Raw genomic sequence first — 23,600 nt, forward strand, 5'->3', positions numbered from 1 at the left:
TATTGTCTTCACAGACTGGCAGTGGCTTCTCCAAGGTTGTAGGCAGGAATCTCTCTCAGCCCTATCTTGGAGATGCTGTCAGGGAGGGAACTTGAAACCTTCTGCTCTTCCCAGAGCAGCTCCATCCCCCACATGGGAATATCTTCCAGTGCTAATACATATAGTCTCCCACTCAAATGCAACCAGGGCAGCCCCTGCTTAGCTAAGGGGACCACACATGCTTGCAACCACCAGATCAGCTCTCCTCGCTTAACACTGCATGACCATGTATCCAGCTGGTGACATCACTGAGACTTCCTGAGGGGGAGAGAGAAAAAGGACGAAAGCTGGTGCATTATCATTCTGCAAAAAGCATTGGAAAACAATGCATAGTTTAGTTCTAACACAATGCCGATGTATGCCTACAACTCTGTAGCTTACTAGAGTCATTGTCAGCAGATCCTCTGTCTCCTGTAAATAGTGCCTTTTAGGCTGCCATACAAGGACACTTCAGACTTGACAAACTACTACAGGGCAAAGCAACCTGCTTGGAGACCATCATTAGCAACCAGACTAATGGAGTCTGTTTTGTTTCGTTTGCCTTCCCCCGTCAAATATGTAAGCACCTGTAATTGCTACTCCACCTGTTGAGGGCTTCGTGCACCTGCTTGTTGCTCTGTTCCATGATAGTAATTTAGACTGAAGCAGCATTTTAAATTTGCTAATCGCACTCATCGTAATTACTGTGTAACACTTAATTGGAATTCGTGTAATTATTATTTTAAAATACTTTGCTCATTACAGTCTGAATTTTTAATTTGCAAAACACACAGTTGGCTCCTAGATCTGGTTCCCTTTTGACCACTGAGGATGGCACATACATTCTAATGTTCCCCTTGATTTATGTAGGACAGGATTTCTACAGTCCACCATTGTCCCAGGAGCTAATCCTGCAGCTTTGAGTACCCAGTTTGGAGGGTGGTAGCGGGGAAGTAACTTGCCTAGGGAGCAGGAGGCTGCTGGTTCCAATCTCCGCTGGTCTGTTTCCCAGACTATGGGAAACACCTATATTGGGCAGCAGCGATATAGGAAGATGCTGAAAGGCATCATCTCAGACTGAGCAGGAGGAGGCAATGGTAAACCCCTCCTGTCTTCTACCAAAGACAACCACAGGGCTCTGTGGCCACCAGGAGTCGACAACGGCTTGATGGCACAACTTTACATACTATCTTCATGGACTGGCAGTGGCTTCTCCAAGGTTACATGTGGGAGTCTCTCCCTGGAGAAGCTGCCAGGGAGGGAATTTGGAACCTTCTGCATACAAGCAGGCAGATGCTCTTCCCAGAGTGGCTCCATCCCTTCTGGAATATCTTCCAGGGCTCACATGTGTAGTCTCCCATTCAGATGCAACCAGGGTGGACCCTGCTTAGCAAAGGGGACCATTCACGCTTGCTAGTACAAGACCAGTTCTTCTTATGAGCATGCACAGCTGTGTAAGATGCTCATCCAGCCCAATTTACCATAGTGCAAACAGGCTGAGTAAATCCCTGCAGGGGCATAACTATCATAGGGCAAGGGGAGACAGTTGTCTGGAGGCCCACTGACTGGGGGGGGGCAGAGGCAAGTCACATGACTGACTCCCCCAGCCGCGCACCCGCCCGGGCTTCCTTCAGTTGGATTAATCCTCCAAAATTGATGTGAGTGTTAAGACCTGGAGCTACCAGAACAGCAGGTCATTCTCTAGTACCATTACATGACTTGCATTGTCCACAATTCACAAAACCTTTTAAAAAATAATTTAGGATGATGTTCTATTGTGGCACATAGATGATATATATATATATATATATATAAATTTTACTATGCTTTTTGTTAGCACCATTCAGCCTCATTTAAGATTTCTTTACTTCATGAGCTGAGCTTCAGTGAGGGCAGGGGGCATTTTAAAATCTTGTCTCTGGGCCTACTCCAACCTTCCTATGCCCCTGAATCCCTGCTTGGACTATGATCTAGCAACTCTTTGGAATTAGCCGTGTAAAATGCCCCTGCTTTCCAAGCACAGTACACAAACTCTGTGCGGAACTTTCCCATCAGGGTATTTATACACTGCTGTCAAGCAGCAAGGAAGTTTAATTATAGGCCAGCTCTGCAAGGTGTGAAATTCAAGTCCTTCTAGGCCAAGGAGGTTTCACAGAGGGGTTGAAATGTTACTCGTAGTGGCATGGGGGACAGACGCACAGCCAGTCTAGGAAAGAAAGAGGTTGAATCTTGCTTGCTCCCCAGTAAGATTCTCCCCCCACCCAACCCCCAACATTCACACAAGCATTCTTTGGTAAGGAATAAGCAGAGATCGTGTTGGGCTTTCTTCTTAAAAATAATAATAGTAATAAAGCTGTTTCCCCCCAGTGTTTTGATTGCATATTTCTAATAGTTCACAGGTAGCATGTATGAAAAATGCAAATAACAAGATATTGAAGCTTGATGTGAAAGTTGAGAAATTGTATTAAAGTTGCATATATTTGCATATTCAAAAAGATGCAACTATTTTACTTATTCTACTTTGCTCTTGCTGAGTCCTCGCTTCTGTCCTTCCACTTCTCCATTCCTCAAATCCATCTCTTTATTTAGAGGAGTCCTGGATTACTACACAAGATAATTTGGTGAGCATGTGTATGCATGAAAGTGTGCAATAATTAATGGCTGCAAAAGGAATACATTTTTTTAAAAAAAATCTTAAGCTTATTATGGAGACCTATTTGGTACATTAAATTATCCCGCAATTTCATTCTCAGCTACTTTAAAATTGCAAAATGCCCAATGAATTCAACACACGTATGAAACATTCTGGGGGGGAGGGGGAATCCAGAGGAAAGAGTTGTGGTATGCAAGGACAAGGCAGTGGAATGGAATAGGAAATGCTAACAGTTTAATGAGACGGATATTATGTACAAAGAGGCAAATACAGACTGCTTTCTATGTGCTCTTGCGGCTGGCTGCTTGTTAGCCCCGCCTCTACTCCAGGACTGGAATAAAAGTCACTAAAGCCCCATTCAAAAGCTGGCCTGGATCAAGGAATGGATTAACCCCAAACACCACACACCAGAAATCTGCATGAGCAGAGAGATATTTACAACTGAATGGCTTATAAATAACAGCTCAAGAACTTAAGAAAAGCAGGAGACTGAGGTCAATACCCATCTCCCACCTTTGCTTTCTGAGAACTGATATTCAGTCATCCCACCTCTGAACCTGAAGACCGCTTATACCCACCATGACTATCATAGCAGCATAGTGTAGTGGTTAGAATGTTGGACTAGGACCGGGAAGAACAGAGTTCGAATCCCCATTCAACCATGAAACTGACTCTGGGCTAGTCGTGTGTATCTCAGCATAACCTACTCCACTGGGTTGTTGTGGTGATTAAAAAAAAACCCACCACTATGTATACTACTCTGAGCTTCTTGGAAGAAGAGTGGGATATAAATATGTCAATCACTGATCTATTTTCCCAAGCAATAGCAGCTAGTATTTTTAAATTCTTTATGTGCATCTGGAATAAAGTGGGGAAATTAATTATTGTGGTTCCCACAGAATACTTCTTATCTTTACCCCTCTCCCTTTTTGTCAGACTTTCTTTCAATTATTCATAGACACTGCAGAAGGGCTCCAACAATTAAAATGATACAAGTAAAAAGATAAAAGCAATGCATGACTCAAAACAAAATGCCACCCTTTAGCAAATCCAGGCCAGTTCGTATTTAATTCATCCATGAGATTAAAAGGTTACTTTAAAAATGTGTTAATTAGGGTTGCAGAAGGAATCCATCCAGTTTGATTTCAAGTATAGCTATTGCTGTTCAGCAGGTATGGACAATTATCTCTCTTGATGTCCAATTCTATTCAATTCATTTTCTGTCACAACAGGGGGAACAGCTGTTGCATGCACAAAGTTTTGCAAAAGTGAGAGGAAGATGGTGGTGGGGAACTGGGAGGAGAGCTGGTCTTGTGATAGCAAGCATGACTTGCCCCCTTTGCTAAGCAGGGACAACCCTTGTTGCATTTTGAATGGGAGACTAAATGTGTGAGCACTGTAAGAGATCCCCCTTATGGGGTGGAGGCATAGCTCAGGAGAAGAGCATCTGCATGCAGAAGGTTACAGGTTCCCTCCCTGGCAGCTCCAAATAGGGCTGAGAGAGACTGAGAGGGAAAGCCGCTGCCAGTCTGTGTAGATGATTCTAAGCTAGATGGACAAATGGTCTGACTCTGTATAAGGCAGCTTCCTATGTTCCTAATGCTAATGTGCAAAGGGGGGAAGGGAAGATGGCAGAGACCCCACTGTGGCCACCATGGACCCAGCAGTGAGTATTAAGTGTGTGTGTGTGTGGGGGGGCGAAATCCAACTTAGAAACCCCGAACCGGCTGAAATTCAAGCCAGGGGTATATTAACGGGGGGTGGGGGACAAACCCCTTTTCATCTGGGTCTGAGCTGAAATCTGTATATGGGATCAAAGATGGTAATTAACCTGAACTAGTTTATAAAATGATATCTGTGGGGGAAACGGTATAATGTGTTACTACAGATCGTATGTATCATGTATGGCTATATGATTAATCGCACGTGGTACATACTGGCTGCAAGTTAGAAAAGGATGTGGAGGAGATTTCTTGTGGCTCACTTGACTGGCTGTGGAGTAAAGATGGTGGTGGTTTTTTAAAAAAATTGTGCTATGGCTGTATAGGAAAAGGCCTTTCCCTCCGTATCTTGACATGACATTTCATCCTTGCTGTAGCTTATTAATCATTCCTTGTCACTTGAGCCTGACCAGCTCAGGATGGTTGAATGCTTACAAGTTCCCTCCAGTTATACTTTCATTCATTCTCCGTTTCTAATAAAGTGCATCTCTCTTGCTCTGCTTTTTTTTTTTTTAAAAAATTAAACAGTCTTTATATGGGAACTCTTGGACTGGCATGTTCTGACACTTGAACATTACCTCTACCCTCAATAACGTGGGTGTCGGAGAGAGAAAAGCCCTCTCGCTGGAAAGAGTCTGTGTCATTTGCTGCAAGTCGATCGTTTTGGCAGGCGGGGGTTCTGAATTAGGAGCGTCAGGGTCAGAAGGACGGGGACATTGGCACGGGCGACATTAGGCCTTCACAGCTCCTGATCCAGCAAGACAGCTGATGACACAAACACGGCCCGCCAGCCATGTAAAGCAGACCACCCTGTCTTGGCTGCATGTCTGGGATTTCAAAAACAAATGAGTATGTGTATTGTCGAATACTCTGCAGGCTGCAAGAGGAGTAGCCTGTCCTCTAGGGGAAACTAGGCAGTTGTCTAGGGCACCAGTTCTTTGGGGTGGGATGCAGGTGCCACTGTCTCCACACACAGTGAATAGCCACCCTCTGTGTGGCATCTGGGGTAGAGGGAGCTGTGGATGGGGAGCAGTGAAGGAGGCAGGTTATGCCTTTAAATTCATAAAACTGCCACTGCCTGCCACCAGCAGTGGGCAGAGAAGTGGTAGCAAGCATGAATTCTCCCTTTTGCTATGCAGAGTCCACCCTGGTTTGCATATGAATGGGAGACTGCATGTGTGGGCACAGGAAAAATATTCCCCTTTGGGGATGGGGCCACTCTGGGAAGAACACCTCCATGCAGAAGGTTCCAAGTTCCCTCCCTGGCAGCATCTCCCGGATGGGGTTGAGAGAGACACCTGCCTGCAACCTTGAAGAAGCCTCTCTCAGTCTGCATAGACCAAGCCTGCTCAACTTTGCCCCCAGCTGCTTTGGAACTACAGCTCCCATAATCCCTAGCCACAGTGGCCAATAGCCAGGGATTATGGGATTTGTAGGCCAACATGTACAGGAGGGCTGAAGCTGAGCCGCCCTGGTGTAGGCAATACTGAGCTAGATGGACCAATGGCCTGACTCAGTAGAAGGCAGGGCAGATTCCTATGTTTCCCATGCCACTGCCCTGCTCCATGAAGAATCTGTCCCCCACCAGTCACCTGGCACATGAACACTACAGAACAAGTTTTTAAATCAAAGTGGGGAGTGCCAAAGCCTGGGGTGACTCAAGCCCTAGTAATGGCCCTGACTAGCAAATGCCCTTGGGCTCTTGGTAGGTCAAAGTAAGTGCTGGCTTCAGCCGATGCACCCTTTCACGGCAAGCCACAAACCCCAAACTGCACGTGGTGGGGTGGAATCCTTGGCCTGCATTGCCCTGGAGACGATGGCTTGTAGGAGGTTTGTCAACTCAGTTTATTAATCTTAATTTAGGAGAAATTGTCTCCACCATACCTACCTGATATCTCAGAACAGCAAGCTGCCTGTTAACATCATCCGCTAACTCTGTGTTTCTGCTGTCGGACAATATTTTAACACTGCAGAAAGGTGTTCCTGCTGTGTGGGACCAGGAAGCCAGAGTTGTCACTGAGACCCATTTCTAGACGTAGATTTATTTATAATTTGGAGCGCTAGGTGAATGCCTGTGGATACTCTGGCAGCAGATGATGTATTAACCCATATAGCAATGTATTAGAGTTAATGATTTAGCTTTTCTTGGGCCTGAAATGCAGAGTTGGCTGCCTGCACTATCTTTAAAAACCCTTTCCAGCTTTCTGTTCCACTGTCTCCCAGACTTACTGCATAGTCATATATAGTGAATGCTTAATCTGGAACTGTGGATCCAAAAAAGATGCATGAACAGATGAAAATGTCAAGGGGAAAGAAAGAAAGAAAGAAAGAAAGAAAGAAAGAAAGAAAGAAAGAAAGAAAGAAAGAAAGAAAGAAAGAAAGAAAGAAAGCATGCATTTCTTTCTGGTGATCACTGAAACATAGCATTATCTGTCCACACTTCTTTGCTAGGGAGAATGCAAAAAGGGATCTGTTTTTCTCTATGCTACTATGGTGCAGCAGAGAAATGACTTGTCGAGCAAGTCAGAGGTTGCCGGTTCGAATCCCTGCTGGTACTATATCGGGCAGCAGCGATATAGGAAGGTGCTGAAAGGCATCATCTCACACTGCGTGGGAGATGGCCATGGTCAACCCCTCCTGTATTCTACCAAAGAAAACCACAGGGCTCTGTGGTAGCCAGGAGTCGACACCGACTTGATGGCACACCTTACTGTCTGAATTAGCATCATGTGTTAGTCGGTAAAGAGCATAGCCTGATTTATCAGCCTTGCCTCACATAGGACAAAGAGAGGTTACCACTTATGAGTTTGACGGGGTTCACTTTGGGGTGCCAAAGTCACTATTTCAGGTGGAGGCAGCTTCTCCTGAAATGTAAGCTGCCCTAGCAGGTAGCTTTATTGCAAGAATACACTGTAGCTGGGGATGATGGGTGTTGTAGTTTCGCAACATCTGGACTATCATTGGTAGGGGACCCCTGCATGAGATAATACAGTGAGGCTCTCCGCATGAGCAGTGTGTCGAGCCTTACCGGGCTCGGTGGGGAGAGAGGGTTTAGCCCACTCTCCCCGCAGACAAGCAGGGAGCCATCCCTGGGAGGCCAGATCGGCCACCCACACAACTACCAGCTCCATCACGGAAGTCCCAGGACACCCCACATGAGTGTATGGGGCATTCTGGGGAGACCCCCAAGTCGAGAAGGCTGCTTGTAGCCTCCCGGTCAGGTCAACTCATGTGTCGCTGTGGTGCAGAGCCAAGCCGCGGCGGCACAAGATCAGTAAAGCGGGGTTAGCGGAGCACTCGCTCAGAGGGTGGCTTGGTTTGTAGGTCTCAACTTGCCAAGTGGTAGAGGATGTTACCACACATCAGACACAAATATGTCGCTGAAAATGCAGGTTGTGGCGGGGGCAGTGTGCCCTCTAACAGGGATTCATAGGAACATAGGAAAATAGGAAACTGTCATATACTGAGTCAGACTATTGGTCTATCTAGCTCAGTATTGTCTTCGCAGACTGGCAGCAGCGGCTTCTCCAAGATTGCAGGCAGGAGTCTCTCTCGGCCCTATCCTGGAGATGCTGCCAGGGAGGAAACTTGAAACCTTCTGCTCTTCCCAGAGTGGCTTCATCCCTTGAGGGGAATATCTTGCAGTGCTCACACATCAAGTCTCCCATTCAGATGCAACCAGGGCAGACCCTGCTTAGCTATGGGGACAAGTCATGCTTGCTACCACAAGACCAGCTCTCCTCTCAGATATTCAGGTTGCATTCCCAGATGTTGTTGATTACAACTCCCAGAATCCCCAGCTGCAGTGGCTTTTGCTTTGGGGGATTATGGGAGTTGTAGTCAACAACATCTGGGAATCCCTGTTAAGAGGGAGCACTGGTTGGGGTGCGGGGTGTCTACCAGAGTCAGGATTTGGCTTTTCTCCTGCCCTTTGAAGTGTGAAATCCCCTTATCTGCTGACTTCTCCCCCCCCCCGCCAGCTTCAGGCTCTGTGGGTAAGACAGAGTTAATGTCACCCCCCCCACACACACACACACACTACTCACTCTCTAGCACTTCTGTTTCTCTCAGCCGTGGGGCTCTCTCAGAAAGAAAGCCAGCCTGCGAGAATGAATGAACCAAGCTTCCATAGGAAGTTTTCATGACCGATCAAGGAATCGAACCTAGGTCCTCCCATTCCTAGTTGATCACTCTAATCACAAGGAGAGCTGGTCTTGTGGTAGCAAGCATGACTTGTCCCCATAGCTAAGCAGGGTCTGCCCTGGTTGCATCTGAATGGGAGACTTGATGTGTGAGCACTGCAAGATCTTCCCCTCAGGGGATGGAGCCGCTCTGGGAAGAGCAGAAGGTTCCCAGTTCCCTCCCTGGCAGCATCTCCAAGATAGGGCTGAGAGAGACTCCTGCCTGCAACCTTGGAGAAGCCGCTGCCAGTCTGTGAAGACAATACTGAGCTAGATAAACCAATGGTCTGACTCAGAATATGGCAGTTTCCTATGTTCCTATGTTCCACTACACGGGCTCTCTGTCTGGAAGGAGTCTGTCTTCCTCAAGGTTTATTGAAGTACTTAATTAAAAATCCTCTAGTCTCTTCCTTTCAACTGGGATGGGTCAGGAATCTTCAGCATTTCCTTTTTCCCTCACTAAATTCTTTTGGTGAAGTCCTCATCAGCTCGCCTAACACAGCTGCAGAGTCGATAAGCTCCCTGTATGAGCGAATCCCACTATGAAAATGCCACAAGCAATTATTTAATCTCTGTAACCCAGGGCTAGTTCAGGACCACAGTGGTCTAATTAAAAAGTCTTTTAATATATCATTGATTTCTCAATATGACTGCAAAGCTCTACTCCACTCTCGGTATTAGTTTGAAGCTGCCTCTGCTTCCAGCCAAGCTTTCTATGTAATCGTTAAAAACAGAAGAAATAATAGTGGGAGAAAGATTGGAGGAGAGAACGACACAAAAGTGATCCAGTTTGGGGGAGAAACTTGTTCGGCTGAGATTTCTCCCCTTCACTAGTCCCAGACTTGTTTTCTCTCTGTGTGTGGAGGGTGTGAGTATGTGTGTCTGCACTGTAGATATGGCACTATATGAATTACACGGGGGCGGGGCGGGGGGCAGCATTCAGCACCTGAGACTAGAGTGGTGCACTTAATATAAGCATTAAGATGAGGTGGCTGAGTGGTTAAGGCTATGGACTGCTAATCCATTGTGCTCTGCACACACGGGTTCGAATCCCACCTTCGTTGGTTCCTTTGAGAGCCAGTGTGGTGTAGTGGTTAGAGTACTGGACTAGGACTGGGGAGACCCGAGTTAAAATCCCCATTAGGAACATAGGAACATAGGAAAATGCCATATACTGTGGCTGGTTCGGCTCGACACACACACACACACACACCCCACAGTGAAGAGGGGCAAATAGCAGCTGCACGCAAGGCGGGGGATCAGATGAGGTATTTTTTAGGGGTGGACTCACAGTGGGGGAGCCTCCAAAGCCCTTGGGTCTGGGCACCAAAAATACTTAGGGGTGCCCCTGTTGAAAACCTTCACTTTATAGCACTCAACATCCCAAAGTGACACTTTTCTACTTCATCTATCCTCCCACACACATAAATTTTCCTCCAAGTACGATCAGAATATTTCACCATGCATGGCATAAATCTTACATACGTAATTATGTGATAGACAGGAATGTTTCTGGAGAATAATTAATATGGCCATAAGAAAAAGTTATGAACACTTACTACCAGTTCAGGTGAAATGATTCAGAGCACACTTAAAAAATAAAATAAAAAAGAGCCTACATACTAATTTATAGGATACATAGGAATAGTTCTGAAGCCCTACTAGTACATAATTATCTTAAATTCATAATGAAATGTGTATGCCAGAACTGCATATAAATATCATGGCGTGATGTATCGCAATAAAATAAATCTGTTTTGTCTTTAGAAAAATCAAGTCAAAAGTGACAACCTCCTTGTTTGAGTTCTTCAGAGACTGTATTCAGAATGGAAGAGTGGAAGTTCTTGCTGACCTAGTCCCAATTGCCCTGCTACCCACAACACCCCTTGCATCCTCCTAACCTGGCCTAGTTATGATGCTGTCAGGTCAGATGATGCTGTCAGGTCAGGCATGCTGTCTAAGAGACATAAGGTTGTTCACATGATCATTTTAATGTCGGTAACCCACATTAAAGCTAGATTTGAATGACTGTGTGAACAATAATTGTGTCACACACAATTGTTCAAAGCTAGGCTTAAAGTTGGTCACTTGACAAGGAGTGGGTCACATATACATTTCAGGGCACAAACCGACATTGGTAATCTTGACGTGGGTTCACATGATCACACTAACATTGGTTGCCCATTTTATTTATTTAGAATATTTATACCCCATCCCTCCAGTTCACTACTGCTTTGGGCGGCTCACAATATCAATTAAAAGATACAATGAAAATAAAATAAGTCTGATAAAATTAACCAAACTTGTTTAACTACTTAAAACCAGGCTAAAACCACATTTAATACTACTTTTTTAAAAAAAGTTGCAAATTAAAAGTTATTTTAAAAGCTAAAAACTGAGAACTATAAAAACTAAACCTAGATTCAGATGACTAAGTGAAGCAGGCCATAGAATCAGAACACTGGAAGGGGACATATACGGTAGGAACAAGCCATAGGTGCAAAGGTTTCTATACACTGCTGGGTTTTCCAGACAGGCTGCTTTGTTCCCTGCAATTCATATCTTCCTTGAGCCATGACTTACATTCAGGGTTTGTGTCAATTTATTACAGAGATACAGGAATAGCAATCAAGACCATTTTATGAGTAGAGGAATAAAATGAGAGGCCCAAATCAGTCTATGGTGTCTCTCCAATGATTTCAGCAGAGGTTACATGCAAATGAGGCTATTCATTTCTGAGCAAATTCAAGTAGATTAAATGGAAGAAACTACCAGCAAGTGCAAAAGCACTCCCCCCCCCCCAATAAGATTCTTGGAGTTAAGACACTTTATGGAGATGACTGATGTAATGCTCAGATGAATCTGAGCCCCCCCCCTCCCCCCACCAAGTTGTCAAAGGAGTAGAAACATGGTCAGCTTGCTTCATTTTAATTCTGGGGGCAAAAGATGTTAACAGAGTACTATGATGTGCCTAACTGCTAGTTTTCTGTAGCCATCCATAATAAATACAATCCTGGTGGATGGAAGGAAAATCCATATTACGTCTGACAAATGTCTTTCTGTACAAGTGCTGTAAAATAACAGTTCCTCTACATGTGCATTAGCAAGTCAGGTTTGCCCCTATTTCAGTAATAAACATGCAATCATTCATCTTCAGAGGGCCTTTTTATCCTGGACACACATTTATTTCTGATTGGTCTGATCCCTTTCTCTCTCATTCCAACCTGCCGGTGGAGCTAATACATCCAAATAACAGGCAGTGGTAAAGCTGTACCCATGCTAAGTTGCCTGCGTGTATTTTGCTTTAGTATTAGAGATGTGATATGTATGTCTGTGTTGTATATCTGTCTTAGGGAAGGCTACAACAGCTGGGGCTATTTAATTTAGAAAAAAGACAACTGCAGGGAGACATGATTGAGGTCTATACAATCATGCATGGAGTGGATTGGATAGAGAGAAATTCTTCTTCTCCCTCTCACATAACTCGAACCAGGGGTCATCCCATAAAATTGATTGCCAGGAAATTTAGGACCAGCAAATGGTGGTACTTCTTCACACAACGCCTAATCAACTTATTGAATTCTCTGCCACAAGATGTGGTGGCAGCCAACAACCTGGATGGCTTTAAGAGGGGTTTGGATAACTTCATGGAGAAGAGGTCTATTGATGGCTACTAGTCTAGTGGCTATGGACTACCTCCAGCCTCAAAGGCAGAATGCCTCTGAGTACTAGTTGCAGGGGAGCAACAGCAGGAGAGAGGGCATGCCCTCAACTCCTGGCTGTAGGCTTCCCAGTGGCATCTGGTGGGCCACTTTGTGAAACAGGGTGCTGGACTAGATGGGCCTCCTTGGTCCTAATCCAGCAGGGCTGTTCTTGTGTCCTTATCTGTGATTTTTCTACTCCAGATGCGAAAATTGCAAATTTGCTGTTGCAGATAAGTCTACTGAAAAGGCAGCAGATCTGAAAAACCTTGTGTTTGGTTTCATGTGCAGTGTATAACAGGGTTTCAGGTCCCAGTTACAAATTCATTCAACATATACTGCTGCTGGATTATCAGCTGAACCAAATTAATACAAGGATAAAATTGACAACATCAAATAATAAAAATAAAAGCACCAGCCTCCAGGTTACAAAATTTTGCCCTCTGCATAACTATCCCTCTGAACTTATCTGTAGGGATGTGCACAAAACATGATTTGAACGCCGAATCGCAGCACATCCCTTCAACATGGAGGGATTAAAAAGGTAAAGAGTGCCGTCAAGTTGATTTCGACTCCTGGCACCCACAGAGCCCTGTGGGGTTTTTTGGTAGTATAGAGGAGGGGTTTGAGGGATTACACAGCTTCTTTATCACAACTCCTTTAACATTGGGGAGAGCAGGTCCATACCTGCCCCTCTGCCAGTCACCACCACTTTCTTAATCATAGCATTCCCCCCAGCTATGCAGGACACAGCATTTAATTCCCTCAAATTACATAAATTATTGCATTTTGAATAGGGAAAACATGATGCACAATTAGCCAACTGTGGCTAATAATATGCAGGCAATGCCCAACGATTACTCGGATCTACAGTACAATAATTGTATGCTACTTTTGCAGATAGGTATTGAAACTGCGTTATTGATTTATTCTTGTATGATGGTTGGCAGTGTTACTTATACAATCATTACAATTTATTATTCCCCTCGTCAGCCTAAGGGATCCAGGAGTGACATACCATAAAACAGCAACACTAGAACATTAAAAGACCCACATAAGGTCTCAATGGATCCAAAATGTTTAGAAAACGGTTTTCACCTGGTACCAAAGAGGAAACAGACTAAGCACCAAGCAGGTTCTCCTCTAGGGAAAGAGGTCTAAAGCCAGGGTGCTATCACTGAGAAGGCCATATTCTTAGACAACAACCCCTTCACCTATGATGCTGAGGGAGGGAATAAAGCATTAGTGCAGAACTAAGGCACGTTCATGCAGGATGGGCGGTCCTGTCATGCGGCTAACTGAGGCAATCGCTTCAGACAACAAATTATCAGGGCACCAGGAGGGTGGGAAGACAAGTGATTATGTCCTCCCCACCATAGGGGTGTGGACAGAACCAGCAGTGGCTGTTGGGTTCTAATTCAAACCGAACCTGCTGACCTGCAAACCGCTTTATTACAACCAGCCATGGTTCCATTCATGCTGACATAGGGACCGTATACTGAGTCAGACCATTGGTCTCTCTAGCTCAGTATTGTCTACACAGACTGGCAGCAGCTTCTCCAAGGTTGCAGGCAGCAATCTCGCTCAGCCCTATCTTGGAGAAGCCGGAGAGGGAACTTGGAACCTTCTGCTCTTCCCAGAGCAGCTCCATCCCCTAAGGAGGGGAATCTCTTCCAGCGCTCACATATCAAGTCTCCCATTCATATGCAACCAGGTTAGAACCTGCTTAGCTAAGGGGACAAGTCATGCTTGCTACCACAAGACCAGCTCTCCTCTTGAACCAGGTCAGCCTGTTCAAGTGCCTTGCTTGTAAAGGGGAATCTGGTAATGGCCCCCCTTTATGAGCCAAGGGGGGTTCCCTATATAAAAAGAGGTTTGTGGGGGGGATGTGAGAGGACTCCTTACCCGCTGTGGGGGTAGCAGCCCCTCTTGGCCCTGCTGGTGTCCCCTATCCACCTGCCCTGCAGGCCAGTGGGTGGCCCAGTTCCAATCTACATGCCTGTGCCAAAGCCAAAACCATGACATGCGTGTAGGCTGGTGCGGAGGCATCATTGGGTCCAAGAGGGGCTACCACAGAACTCTTCTTGCCATCATAGGGAGCCTCCACAGCCAGTAAGGTGTCCTCTTTCCTGCCCCCCAACTGCTTTTTATGTAGGGAATCCCCCTTTGCGTATAAAGGGGAATCTGGTAAGGATTCCCCTTTACAAGCAAGGATGAACCAGGCTGAACTGTTCCGATTCGAACTTGGACTGGCTTCCTTTTGGCGGGGTCCAGTCTGAGCTCAAATCAGTCGAAATGGGCTGGTTCAATTTGAAATGGTTTTGTCCAGCCCTAGTCCACCACCAGCACTGGAGCAAGCTCTTCAGGACCAGTCTGGCCTTTGCAAACTTCGCAAGAAGCAGTATGAGAGAAGAGGGGACTACTGGCAACCTTCCGTCCTCTCCACCTCCGTCACCCATTCCAAAGTTTGCAAGGGTCCATTCTGAAAGGGTACTGGCACCCACCATGCTTGTGGGGAAAGATGCAACATTGTGTGCTTCATCTCAGGCACTGAAATACATGGGGTTGCCCCAAGGCTAGAGGAGGCAGTCCTTAAGGTGTGCAGGTCCCCAAAGATATTTGGGGATTTAAAGGTGGAAACCATTGCTTTGAATTGTCTGGAAGCAGATTGAGAGTCAGTATAGCTGTTCTTGAGATGTGCAGGTCCTGGTCAGCCACCTAGCTGCAATCATTTGAACAAGCTGCAGTGCTTGAAAGGTTTTTGGGGGCAGCTGATGGAGAGAAATCAAAGTTGGGTTTTTGAAAGGATGCTGCAGCTGGAGATATTGCACAATGGTATTATTGTAGTGCAAAGTTAGAAATGTGCAGTAGCTCTGGGAAAAATATCTCGTTGAATGACAGTGGCTGGTCAATTCAGGTCTGAAGATGGTCAATGTATTGGTGCATTTCTGGATCCTGTTGGCATAAATGATAAGACTTTGGTTTATATACTTGGTAAAGTGTGCTGTCGAGTTGATTCCAACTCCTGGCGACCACAGAGCCCTGTGCTTGTCTTTGGTAGAATACAGGAGGGGTTGACTATTGCTATCTCCCACGCAGTATGAGATGATGCCTTTCAGCATCTTCCTATATCGCTGCTGTCTGATATAGTAGCAGCAGGGATTTGAACTGGCAACCTTCTGCGTGTTAGTCAAGCATTTCCCCGCTGCGCCACTTAAGGTGACTCATGGTGAAGACGTTCTCTTAAATACCCAGGGCCTAAGCTGTTTAGGGCTTAACCAGTGATGTAGTTGCAAATTCAGAAGCAGAGGCACTCTCCATGACAGCTCACATGGCCATGCCCACCCCAACAGCCAGAGAAGCTGGGAAGTGCTGGTGCTCCAATGCCTGGTGCATTTCCTCTCCTGGTCCTTTTTTAAAAAGCTGTCATAGATGAGGAGGCTCTTATTTCAGCAGAGAGCATAGTCCAAAGTTGGGCAGCAACAGAGCAGATCCATCCCTCCATAGCAACCAGACAAGTTGGTGGCAGCCGCAGATGAACATCCCTGGATGATCTCAGTAGTTGGTGGGGTTCCTTATGGATAAGGCGTCCCCTTAAATACCCTGGACCCATGCATTTTGACCTGTGAGGCTATAACAGAAGCTAAAGCAGCCTGTAACTAACCGGATTAGTTTCTTTCTTCATTTCTGTTATTTTGATTTTGAGAGTGGTAAGTGGTGCAGTGGGGAAATGCTTGACTAACAAGCAGAAGGTTGCCAGTTCAAATCCCCACTGGCACTATATCTCATAATAATAATATATCGGGCGGCAGCAATATAGGAAGATGCTGAAAGGCATCATCTCATACTGTGCAGGAGATGGCAATGGTCAACCCCTCCTGCAATCTACCAAAGACAACTACAGGGCTCTGTGGGTGCCAGGAGTCGAAATCGACTTGGTGGCACACTTTAACTTTTAAGAGAAATATTGCTGCTTCAGTTGTCCCCATTGGCAGCCCAATACAGGTTTTGGTATTTATTCATTTATTTGAGACATTTAATTTACCGCCCACTCCAAAGACTCTGGGCAGTGCACAATAACAAGCAAACAGGCAACGTTAAAACTTACATTCTAAATTAAGAACTAAAGGAACTACCAGAGAACAGAAAAATAAACTACTGGGCAAAAGCCTGGCGAAAAAGAAAAGTCTTCAATAGCGATTTGAAGACTGGTAAGGAAGGGGCTAGTTGGATCTGTAGGGGGGGAAGAGTTCCAAAGGAGTGGGGCAGCAACCAAAAAGGCCCTTTCATGGGTCCTAGAGCCCTTTCATGGGTCCTTGGAAATCAAGGGCCGTCAGAAGGGCCATCTGAGATGGTCTAACTGGACAGGATGTAACTGGATGGGAGAGGCGGGTCTGTAGGTAGACAGGCGCCCGGCCCTGCAAGGCTTTGAAGGTCAGAACTAGGACCTTGAATTGAGCTCGGAAGCGAATAGGCAACCAGTGCAATGACTGCAGGAGAGGTGTTACCCTGTCATATTTTCTGGCACCCGTGAGCAGGCGAGCTGCTGCATTCTGGACCCGCTGCAGCTTCCCGATCGTCCTCAAAGGTGTTGAGGTGCATGTAACTGGCTGTCATCATTGATTCTGAACTCCTTGCTCACCGGCATTCTGCGTGTTGTAAAGGCACTCCTGCCCCCTTTGTTTGGACTACATTCACCTTGATTACTGCTACTCTAATGTCTTGTTGCATATAGAGGCTGACATTTGATGAACAATGTCTCTCATCTTCTTAGTCTCGTAACGTTGCTTAGTGAACATTCACCTGATGCATGATGTGCATTGAATAGAATTTGCCCATGCAATCCAAATACATCCTCTCCTCCTCCCCCACCAATCAGAACAGATTTATTTTACTTAAATTAGCCGGAAGGACAGGTGCCATTTAAGAGGGGCGTTTATGGAGAATTGTAGCCTGATCCTAGAACCTTTACATGGACGGGTGCCCCATTGATCTCAGTTTGTTCAGTCAATTACTCATTCATGACGTTCATTCGGATTTTACCTTGTCAAGTCCGTTGAGCTCAGAGTGGATTAAACAAGCTACTTAAATAACAATCAGATCGAGCAGAACCAGGGAGGGAGTGGAGATCCACCCTGCTGGAATCTGTGGAGACAACAGTTTCCCAGGTCTGGCAGGGATAGAAGCATTTCCGGAGTGGGTTTAGGACTAGCCGGCTTTTCATGGATTGGGTACTGCACTGTTAACGCCTCCAAATAAAAGGAGCCTTTCCATCCCTGTTTCACAGGACATAGGGCATAGTGCCTGATGCATCCACATCCCAGGATGGATGCTCCACGCTCCAGATGGGAGGGAGATTTTTTTAAAAAAAATCCTTTCTGGATCAGACACATTTCAGATGCAAGGGAACCCTTTAAATCAGGAGTGCACAACTTTGGCCCACCAGCTGTTAAACTACAACTTGCATCATCCCCGACCACAGTGGTCAATAGTCATAAGAGCATAGGAAGCTGCTTTCTACTGAGTCAGACTCTTGGTCCATCTAGCTCAGTATTGTCTACACTGACTGGCAGCAGCTCTCCCAGGTTTCAGGCAGGAGTCTCTCCCAGCCCTACCTGGAGATGCTTCCAGGGATTGAACCTAGGACCTTCTGCATGCAAAGCAAGTGATCTGCTGCTCAGCTACAGTCCCACCAGCTGAAAATGAGTTCCCGGGGGAGAGTGAGATGATATGGCGTCAAATGATTCAGTGTCAGCAGTTCTCCAGGGTTTCAGGTGGGCATTTCCCAGCCCTACCTAGAGATGCTGCCAGGGATTAAACTGGGGCCTTTCTGCATGCAAAGCAGATGCTCTTCCCCCGGAAGGCCCAAAGCTGTGGAGTCCTGCTTTAGATGCTAGGACCTCCTACATCCGAATGGCTACAAATAAGTGAGGTGGTCTTTGTGTTTTTGACTACCTTCCCCTCAATGCAATGGCATGGATTGCAGAACCCATTCCTTCCACATAGAGTTGCTCTTACCGCCAGACCATGGGGCACTGGCTCGTGGCCTCCAAGGCCCGGCGGGGGGGGGGCTTGCACCACTGTGTGTGCTGCCGCCAACGCGAGGCTGAACTGCTGATCTTGGCAAATATTCTAGCTGCCATGTGTGTGCCTGGTGGGGTGGGGGGAGAGCCTGAGCAGGCTCCCCCCCCCCATGGCAGTGGTGGTTGGAGTGTGAGTGGCCACTGGGCTGACAGTCCACTCAAGGGTCACTGAGGCAGACAGTCAGCCCAGCAACCACTCCTGCTCTGCCCGCCTGCTCAGAGAAAGCCTGCTCCGGCCCTCCATCCCTTAAGGGGTCGATCCTACAGTGCTTGTTGTATGTTGTTCCCCATTCAAGTGTAAACCAGGGCAGACCCTGCTTAGCAAAGGAAACAATTCATGCTTGCTACCACAAGACCAACTCTCCTCCCTTTCTGACTGCTTGCCCAAAGGCCAGAAAACCTTGCACCTCCTTATTCCACTATAGAACATGCTCTCAATCGAGGTAGGCAACCTTGACTCTCCAGCTGTCCTTGAACTACAACTCCCAACATCCTGAGCTACAATTTATTGTGGCTCAGGTATTGCTCAAAAAAGGCTGGAGAAACAAGGTTGCCTACTCCTGCTCTAAATAATTGTTCTGATCAGACAGTGGACTGGAATTGTGCAAGATTTGGTTGACCCAAAGCAGACACCTAGTCAAAAGGCTTCGGGGATACAAGGCATTTAAAACAATAAAGTCCCCATATTCACATTTCAATTTTGGCAAAAATTAAATGGCAGTTTTAGGGAGATAGCTAAAATCATCAGGAATAAAAGGATCTCAAAGGTGATCAGAAATCAAGGTGGCAGATTTCAGGAGAGGGGAGAGTTAATTCCCACACCTCTAACAACGGCACCATAAAGAAAGGATGAAGTGATTGTAATTTGTCTCTCTTTTTTAAAAAGGAATTTGCAACACTCTGCCAAGAGATCTGACCTACCATTGCCCATAATGCATCTGTTGAGGTGACCAACTGCACAGTTCAGATCCCACTACTGTGAATGTGTTAATTAATAATGGAGTTTGTCATAATGTTTCAGAGATAACTGGAAAACACACTGAGACACGTTTCTCAGCTCCCGGTGGATTCTTCTCTTTCATGCTTGTCACTGTTCATAAGCTTTAAAGTGAATTAATATTGCTTTATCAATCAGTTTTATGCAAAAGATAGCCATGCCTACTCACAGCGGCAAATTTATTTCCTTGAATCAATGAACTTCATATGCTGCTTACGAACTGCTGAATGTGAGACAAATGCATGGAAATGGCAACAAACAAATCATAATTAAAGAGCCATTCCCATCATGAAGGAAGTTCAGATGTTCTAGTTATATCATTCCATGGCAACCGTCCGTAATGTGGAAGGTTGAGTGATGGCATGCAGTATAAAACAAGTATTGCAGGAATTTGAATTTGGTCCCCCGGTTTCCCAATATGATTGATCGGATTTATAGTTTAACAAACACTCGGATAAGAATTAATAATTATGATTCAGAATTGCTTACAATTTCTAGAGGCATTAAACAGGGCTGTCTTTTATCTCCTCTGTTGTTTAATTTGGCTATGGAGGCATTGGTTATTGCACTGCGTACCAATAATCAAATTTGTGGGATAAAAATAGGGGCTAAGAATTATTTATTAAATTTGTCTGTGGATGATATGATCCTAACTTTTGCAAGTTCTGGATGTCCAGCTAAATATAACTATAGCATGAGCCCATCTGCAGCTAATAGCCTTGATAACATTGCACTTCGTCTGAACTGCTGCAAAGCACTGCATGTTAGGGTGGCTACTATAGAATAAGCAGGGTGGAACTGGACATGGATGGAACCGAAAATGGACAGTACTGAGAGAGATGGACCAATGATCTGGCTCCTTGTAAGAGAACTTCCTGTGTTCCTACGACCCAAAGCCACCTGAAACTATACTGATGAAGGGCCCTATCATTTTCTCTGCTGCATTCCTAGGTGTGCAAGTCTCTCAATGGTTACTCATCTGGTGGCTGTGGGCCACCTCCAGCCTCCGAGGCATGATGCCTCTGAATCCCAGTTGCAGGGGAGCAACAGCAGGAGAGAGGGCATGCACATACCTCTTCCCCTGGGCTCCCCAGATGCATCTGTGGGAAAGAGGATGCTGGACTAGAGGGGCCTTCTTGGGCCTGATCCAGCTGGGCTGTTCTTCTGTTCTTATGTAATAAAAATAAGGGGGAAACTTGATGGTTTTTTAACAGGTGGCTGAGAAGTTCTGAGAAATGGATTATTCCAGCTACTGCCATCAGAAAAATACTACTACCAAAGAGTCAGAAGAAAATTAAAAGGAAATCGCTAAGCAGTGCTAAGGGGTCCCCAAACTTCTTCAGAATTTCTTTGGGCCCCTTGAAATCACCCCTCACCCCCCAACATATGCCCACCACTCCAAACTCATGGCTGAAAGTTCTGAGAAAATTTTCAGCTCAGTAATATACAAAGTCCCTGCAAATCTCATCTTTGAAAAGATAAAAAGCAAGATGCTCTTGTATACCTCAGCAAATCCCATCATCCCATAATGCTCAAGAATGTCACTCCTGTTGCACAGGTGGATTGTGATCGATGAACTGAGTGAATAACAGATATTGTTGTAGTGCATTAGTCCTGATTTCCTATTCAAAATGATTGATTGAGTCTCACTCAAGACTCTGTCCACAGCAAACACACCCAGACACAATCAATCACTTTTATCAGGAAATTGCCACATTTGGAACCAGAAGGCGGGGAAAGAAACCTGACCATGTAAAGCACATTTCTTGTCTGTCTGTCTTCCAGTGTTGGTATATTTCTCCGTTAATACTTCTTTTATTTCACAAAAAAGTGTATTCACTCATGCAAACTAAAAATGAGAAACAGGATTATTTATTATTTATTATTATCATTATTTATTTATTTATTTATTTTATCGATAATCTCTTTGGAGAACGACACAAACTCCTTAATTAAGAATTTCTGATCTAGAACCTGACTTTTTTTTTTAAAAATGGGGACATTTACATGCAAATTCAAAATCTGAATATCCAAGGGAGGATTTCTACCCAAAATTTTAATTCTGATCTCGAGTATCTGAAAATGTGTATACCTGACATCTTTTTTGGGACAGGGAGGCATCTTTTTACCCCCCTATGAAAACGCTTTGAGAACTTTTTTGAAAGGTGGGACATAAATATTTGTCGTCATCGTAGTAATTGGAAGTGTTTGATCAAGCACATTGTTTATCCATAGGCCATCACAACAGGCAGGAAAAAAGACAGTTAGCGATGGGCAAAACCACCTAGAGGTTTTTGAATAAGTGGTATAGAAATGGAGCATAAGAAGATAGGAAACTGCCTTATGCCGAGTCAGACCATTGGTCTATCTAGCTCAGTATTGTCCACACAGACCGGCAGCAGCACTCAAAGATTAAAGGCAGGAGTCTCTCTCTCTCTCAGCCCTATCTGGAGATGCTGCCAGGGTGGGAACTTGGAACCTTCTCTATGCAAGGAGGCAGGTGCTCTTCCCAGAGCAGCCCCATCTTCTAAGGCAGTGGTTCTTAATGTGGGGTCCACCAGATGTTGCTGAACTTAGCATCCCCAGCCAAGTGGTAGCAGGGGATGCTGGGAGTTGTAGTTCAGCAACATCTGGCAGACCACCCATGAAGAACCACTGCTCTAAGGGGAATATCTCACAATGCTCACGCATGTAGTCTCCCATTCAAATGTAAACTAGGGCATACTCTGCATAGCAAAGGGGACAACTCATGCTTGCCACCAGAAGGCCAGCTGTCCTGCATGAATAAATAAATTTAAATAAATATAAATAAATCAACAAGCAAACCCCCAGTCATAGTTTGATTCAAAATTCAGATCAGGAAGTCGAGTTATTGTTAAAACAAATGCAGTCCAACAGCATGCTCCCAAAGATGTCAGAAGTGCCATAAGGTCGGAATCCCTTGGACCCTCGGTCCTTCTCCATGAGCGTCTTACCTGGTTACAGTTACCTTGCAGCAGGGAGGAATAGAGAGAGGTCTTTTCTCCTTCCCCAGTGGTTGCCAACCATTGTGTTTATAAGCTTCTTTGAGATTCAGTATAGATGATGGATACGTTGCCCTACCCATTTAGAATAAATTGAAGTTTCTGAAAGAGATTCTGGTTTTAAAAGGGGGACAAAACTGAAGTCAGCCAAGTTGAAATGACTCATCTATTCTTTTTGGAACATTCTCAGCAGTGCCCAAAAACTGCCTCCCATTTTTTGGCAGGTTTCTTTAGGTACTGCAAAAATGTCCTCTTACTCTTTTGCTTTGTCCTGAGTTGCCCTCAATGCCATGATCACCTTGCCAAATCTGAATGGTGTCCTGGCGCGGTGATGTCATCCCATTCAATCCCTGGTCTTGGACTGTGTGAGATCACCTTTGTGAGTAATTCAGCAAGGAAGAAGCACCAGCAATTCGGAATGGGGAGGAAACAAAATGATGAAACCAGGAGAAAGGGTGGCCCTGCACAAGATTGGTGGGGCAAAAAAGGAAAAATTCACCATCTAAGTCTTTGAGGGAAAAGAACCCTACCCCACTCAAAGTGCTAGTTTCTGTTGGATGTAATGCTGGCACCACCAAACCGGAAGCTGGGACCAGGAAACTTAGAGATGGCCAAAGGTGACAAATGGAGTTTGGGGAGGGAAACTGCAGGTCCGTTTTCTCTCTAAATGCAGTTAGCCACATTCAGGCGTTCGGCTCACAAAACCAGAAGTGAAGGGACCTTCTGGGTTTTGCATGGTGGTATAATTGGGTGCAAGTGTGGGGTTGACTGGATTAAGCCAGAGCCCCCAAGTCCAACTTGGGTCCCCAGATGTTGTTGTTCTTTGTTATTAAAATTAAGAAATACATTAAATGAGGTGTGATTAATCTTGATTTATGCTTCTTCTGCTTCCTCATTGAGTGAGACAATTTCTAACTCCCCCCCCCCCGGTAGTAATTGGAGGGTCCACCTCCCAGTTTTAGAAACATTATTACCACGCAAAGCTGCAACTATAATTTTAGGGCGATGAAAGTGTTCCATACCTTAGCCTGTGTACTTCAAAAGAGCATCTGCAGCCGCATTTAATTGCCTTGGAGTATGCAGAGGGAATTCCCTGGAATGAATTTTAAATTGCAAGAATGGTCAACTCAAAATGTGGTTTTAATTGTCTGTTGGCAATCATTGGGTGATGATTAGAGTGTATCTTTCCAGTTGTATGAACACATTACTAATGCAAGGAATTC

At 45.3% G+C, this 23,600-nt stretch overlaps 1 protein-coding gene and 1 non-coding gene across 15 annotated transcripts in view; both read left to right on the forward strand.

Annotated features, from left to right (window-relative positions):
* The window catches only part of RBFOX1 (RNA binding fox-1 homolog 1), a 1,664,339-nt gene that overhangs the window by 476,240 nt on the left and 1,164,499 nt on the right, over positions 1-23,600 (forward strand). The gene's annotated exons all lie outside the window — the stretch shown is intronic.
* On the forward strand, positions 9,556-9,637 carry TRNAS-GCU (transfer RNA serine (anticodon GCU)). Its single transcript has one exon. It is a non-coding gene; the product is annotated as a tRNA-Ser (tRNA).

The sequence above is a fragment of the Hemicordylus capensis genome, chromosome 13, assembly GCF_027244095.1.
Source record: "Hemicordylus capensis ecotype Gifberg chromosome 13, rHemCap1.1.pri, whole genome shotgun sequence".
In the NCBI taxonomy this organism is placed as follows: Eukaryota; Metazoa; Chordata; class Lepidosauria; order Squamata; family Cordylidae; genus Hemicordylus; species Hemicordylus capensis.